Source organism: Mus pahari, chromosome 5 (genome assembly GCF_900095145.1).
Source record: "Mus pahari chromosome 5, PAHARI_EIJ_v1.1, whole genome shotgun sequence".
In the NCBI taxonomy this organism is placed as follows: domain Eukaryota; kingdom Metazoa; phylum Chordata; class Mammalia; order Rodentia; family Muridae; genus Mus; species Mus pahari.
In genome coordinates this window covers 28,669,769-28,675,236 of record NC_034594.1, presented here as the reverse complement: position 1 = coordinate 28,675,236, position 5,468 = coordinate 28,669,769, and positions in this window count along the sequence as shown.

Sequence of the window (5,468 nt, the reverse complement as noted above, 5' to 3'; positions counted from 1 at the left end):
GAGGACCCATGATCCCGAGGACCTGTGGTGTGGAGAGTCTCCAGAGCACTCAGCTGCCTTTGCTGGGGTTCAGAAGAGAGATGATGGGGGTGGTCCCAAATGGACTGGAACCCTGCCTCTAGGTGGGTGGTGTTCCTTTGTCCCTGTTCCTGCTGGCACCAGCCCCTCCTGGATTCTCTGGAGTTGATTGTGTCCCACTCACCCATGATCCTGAGGACCTGTGGTGTGGAGAGTCCTCTGGAGTGCTTTGCTGCCTCCGCTGGGGTTATGAAGAGAGATCCCATTTACCAATTTTTGATCATAGAGCCTGAGTCATTGGTATTCTGTTTAGGAATTACCCCGCCCCATGCCAGTGGGTTTGAAGTTCTTTTTTTTCTATTAGATTCAGTGTATCTGGTTTTATTTTTCCTATATTTTCTGTTTTTATTAGATATTTTCTTCATTTACATTTCAAATGCTCTCCCCAAAGCCCCTTATACACTTCCCTCACCCTTCTTCCCAACATACCCACTCCTGCTTCCTGGCCCTAGCATTCCTCTGTACTGGGGAATATGATCTTCTCAAGACCAAAGACCTCTCCTCCCATTGATGGCTAACTAGGCCATCCTCTGCTAAATATGCAATGAGAGACACAGCTCTGGGGGTACTGGTTAGTTCATATAGTTGTTCCAACTATAAAGTTGCAGACCCCTTTAGCTAGGGAGCCTGCAGTGTGCAGAGTCCTCTGGGGACTTTGGGACCCTCCACTGAGTTAAAGCCCAAGATGGCCATGTTTCTGGTTTTATGTGGAGGTCCTTGATCCATTTGGGCTTGAGCTTTGTGCCAGGTAACTAATATGGATCTATTTTCATTTCTCTACATACCCACTGCCACGTAGACCAGCACCATTTATTGAAGGTGCTTTCTTTTATCCATTGTATCTTTTTTTTTTTTTTTCTTTTGGCTTCTTTGTCAAAGATCAAATGACCATAAATGTGTTGGTTTATTTTGGGATCTTCAGTTCCATTCCATTGATCAACCTGTCTCTGAACCAATACCATGCAGTTTTTATCACAGATGCTCTATAGTGAAAATTAAGTTCAGGTATGCTGATGCCCCTGGAAATGCTTTTATTTTTAGGAATTGCTTTTGCTTTCCTGGGTTTTTGTTTTTCCACATGAAATTGAGAACTAGTCTTTACATGTCTGTGAAAAATTGTGTGGAAATTTTGATGAACCTGTAGATTGCTTTTGGTAAGATGGCCAGTTTTTACAATGTTAATCCTACCAATCTATGAGCATGGGAGATCTCCATGGATGTTTTGTAATTGGCTCTTTCTATATTTATATTTTAGGTGCTTCTTTCATTTGTACAGGTATAACCTTCCTTTGTGAATGTTTTCATATATGATTTTATTGAAGAACTATGCTATTGACTTTGGGTGACTCCCTCGTTTATTCCTCTTATTCAAGAATTAGTTTGTGTTGTTGTTCTTTTTTTAAAAATATTTTATTAGATACTTCCTTCATTTCAAATGCTATTACAAAAGTAACCTATACCATCCTCAAGCCCTGCTCCCCTACCCACGCACTCACATTTCTTGGCCCTCGCATTCCCCTGTACTGGGGCATATAAGCTTTGCAAGACCAGGGGGCCTCTCTTCCTAATGATGGTCAACTAGGACATCTTCTGCTACATATACAGCTAGAGACATAAGTTCTGGGGGTACTGGTTAGTTCATATTGTTATTCCACCCATAAGGATACAGATCCCTTCAGCTCCTTGGGTACTTTCTCTTGCTCTTCCATTGGAGACCCTGTATGCCATCCAGTAGATGACTATGAGCATCCACTTCAGTATTTGATAGGCACTGGCATAACCTCACCAAAGACAGGTATATCAGGGTCCTTTCAGCAAAATCTAGCTGGCATATGCAATAGTGTCTGCATTTGGTGGCTGATTATGGGATGGATCCCCAGGTGGGGCAGTCTCTGGATGGTCCATCCTTCGTCTTAGCTCCAAACTTTGACTCTGTAACTCCTTGCATGGGTATTTTGTTCCCTATTCTAAGGAGGAATGAAGTATCCATGCTTTGGTCCCCTTCTTCTTGATTTTCTTGTCTTTGTAAATTATATCTTAGATTCTGGGCTACTATCCACTTAACAGTGAGTGCTTACCAAGTGAGATTTTTGTGATTGGGTTACCTCACTCAGCAGGATATCCTCCAGATCCATCCATTTGCCTAAGAATTTCATGAATTCATTGTTTTTAATTGCTGAGTTTTTAATTGCTCTATTATGTAAATGTACCACATTGTCTGTATCCATTCCACTATTGAGGGACATCTGGGTTCTTTCCAGTTTCTGGCTATTATAAATAAGGCTTCTATGAACATAGTGGAGCATGTGACTTACTACAAGTTGGAACATCTTCTGGGTATATGCCCAGGAGAGGAATAGATGGACCTTCCAGTATTACCATGTCCAAATTTCTGAGGAAATGCTTAACTGATTTCAGAGTGGTTGTACCAGCTTGCAATCCTACCAACTATGGAGGGATGTCCATCTTTTTCTACATCCTCACCAGCATATGCTGTCACCTGAATTTTTGATCTGGGAGGTGGTATCTCAAGGTTGCTTTGATTTGCATTTCCCTGATGATTAAGGATGTTGACCATTTTTTCAGGTGCTTCTCAGCCATTCAATATTCCTCAGTTGAGAATTCTTTGTCTAGCTCTGTACCCCATAGGGTTATTTGATTTTCTGGAGTCCATCTCCTTGAGTTCTTTACAGATATTGGATAGTAGTCCCCGATCTGATTTAGGAATGGAAAAGATCCTTTCTTAATATGCTGGTGGCCTTTTTGTCTTATTGACAGTATCTTTTGCCTTACAGAATCTTTGAAATTTAATTATGTTCAATTTGTCGATTCTGGATCTTACAGCATAAGCCATTACTTATCTGTTTAGGACTTTCCCCCTGTGCCCATATCTTAGATGCTTTCCCCACTTTTTCCTCTATAAGTTTCAGTTTCTGTGGTTTAATGTGGAGTTCCTTGATCCACTTAGACTTGAGATTAGTATAAGGAGATAAGAGTGGATCAATTCTCAGTCTTGTACATGATTACTGCCAGTTGTGCCAGTACCATTTGTTGAAAATTTTGTCTTTTTTTCCATTGGATGGTTGTATCTCCTTTGTCAAAGATCATGTGACCATAGGTGTGTGGGTTCTTTTCTGGCTCTTCATTTCTTTTTCATTGGTCTACCTATCTGTCACTGTACCAGTATCTTGCAGTTTTATCACAATTGCTCTGTAGTACAGCTTGAGTTCAGGCATGGTGATTCCACCAGGGGTTCATTTATAATTGAGAATAGCTTATGCTCTCCTAGGGTTTTTTTATTTCACATGAATTTGCAAATTGCCCTTTCTAATTTGGTGAAGATTTTGGTTGGAATTTTGATGGGGATTGCATTGAATCTTTAGATTGCTTTCTGCAAGATAGCCATTTTTACTATAGTGATCCTGCCATTCCATAAGCATGAGAGATCTTTCCATCTTCTGAGATCTTTGATTTCTTTCTTTGGGACTTGAAGTTCTTTTTTAATGAGATATTTTCTTTATTTACATTTCAAAAGCTATCCTGAAAGTTCCCTATTACCTCCTCCTGCCATGCTCCCCTACCCACTCTCTTTCACTTTTGACCCTGGTGATCCCCTGTATTGGGGCATATAAAGTTTGAAAGACCTAGTGGCCTCTCTTCCCAAGATGGTTAACTAGGCCATCCTCTGCTACATCTGCAGCTAGAGACACGAGCTCTGGGGGTACTGGTTAGTTCCTATTGTTGTTCCACCTATAGGGTTGCAGACCCCTTCAGCTCCTTGGATGCTTTCTCTAGCTCCTCCATTGGGGACCCTGTGTTCCATCCTATAAATGACTATGAACATCCACTTCTGTATTTGCCAGGCACTGGCATAGCCTCATATGAGACAGATATATCTGGGTCCCTTCAGCTAGATCTTGCTGGCATATGCAATAGTGTTTGGGTTTGATACCTGAATATGGGATGGATCCCCGGGTGGGGTAGACTCTGGATAGTTCATCCTTTCATCTTAGCTCCAAACTTTGTCTCTGTAAGTCCTTTCATGGGTACTTTGTTCCCTATTCTAAGGAGTAATGAACTATCCACATGTTGGCCTTCCTTCTTCTTGGTTTCCTTTTGTTTGCAAATTTTATCTTGGGTATTCTAAGTTTCTGGGCTAATATCTACTTATTCGTGAGTGCATATCAAGTGACTTCTTTGGTAATTGGATTACCTTATTAAGGGTAATATCCTCCAGATACATCCATTTGCCCAAAAATTTCATAGACTCATTGTTTTTTAATAGCTGAGTAGTAATCTATTGTGTAAATGTATCACATTTTCTGTATCCATTCCTCTGTTGAGGGACATCTACGTTCTTTCCAGCTTCTGGCTATTATAAATAAGGCTCCTATAAATATCACGGAGCATGTGTCCTTATTACCAGTTGGAAGATCTTCTGGGTATATGCCCAGGAGAGGTATTGCTGGATCTTCCAGTACACAGACAGGTAGATCAGTGGAATAGAATTGAAGACCCAGAAATGAATCCACATGTGAGGAATGGGTTTGGCCGCAGCCCCAAGATGGCGCCCGGGACTGTGCCAAGTCTAAAGGCTAACAACTGACTTCCTCGTATACTTCAAGATAGCCACGTCCATTGAACTGCACTGAACAGATGCACCAAGATGAAAGATCAGATGATGTGACAAATGTAGTCCTGTGCCAATGAACTGTGCCTATATGGAATAGGCTGACGGGGAGTGGACTAGAGGGTATAAAAGAGGATGGTCAAGAGAGGTCGGAGGATCTTTTTAGTGCACATAGTTATGTTCCTGAATAAACTGCTTTGAGAAGGACATCGGTTTTGTTGCTTCTTTTCTGTTGGTCGGAGACTGTAGTGACAAATGGTGGCCTGTACAGGGAAGTGACAAGTCCAGAACTCTCAGCAGTCAGGGTAGCTGGCTGGAAAGCTCCCAGGTAAGTGGGACAATTCATCTTCTCGGTTAGAGACTATTAAGTTCTCAGATTAGGGACTATTGAGGTTCTCAGAGTGAGACAATTAAAGTTATACCAAGCACTATGGGAAACACAACATCAGGACATTCTATTTATCAGGCCTTGAAAGACCTCCTAAAAGTGAAAGGAATTGGGCTGAAAAGGGAAACCCTAGAAAATTTTCTGAAAGCGGTAGATCAGGTGGCCCCATGGTTCCCAGTCTCTGGTCACCTTACCAGACAGAGCTGGGAGAAGATTTGAAGTTTGCAAAAGAACAGGGGAACCTCGAAAAAGGGTTCTACTGGTATGGAAGTTAGTTCACATCTGTATAGAGAACAAGGAAAGTTGTGGAGCTGAGCTGCAGAAGGGGAATGAGGGTTTGAACCAAGTAAGAGAGGAGAGATCACAGAAGTC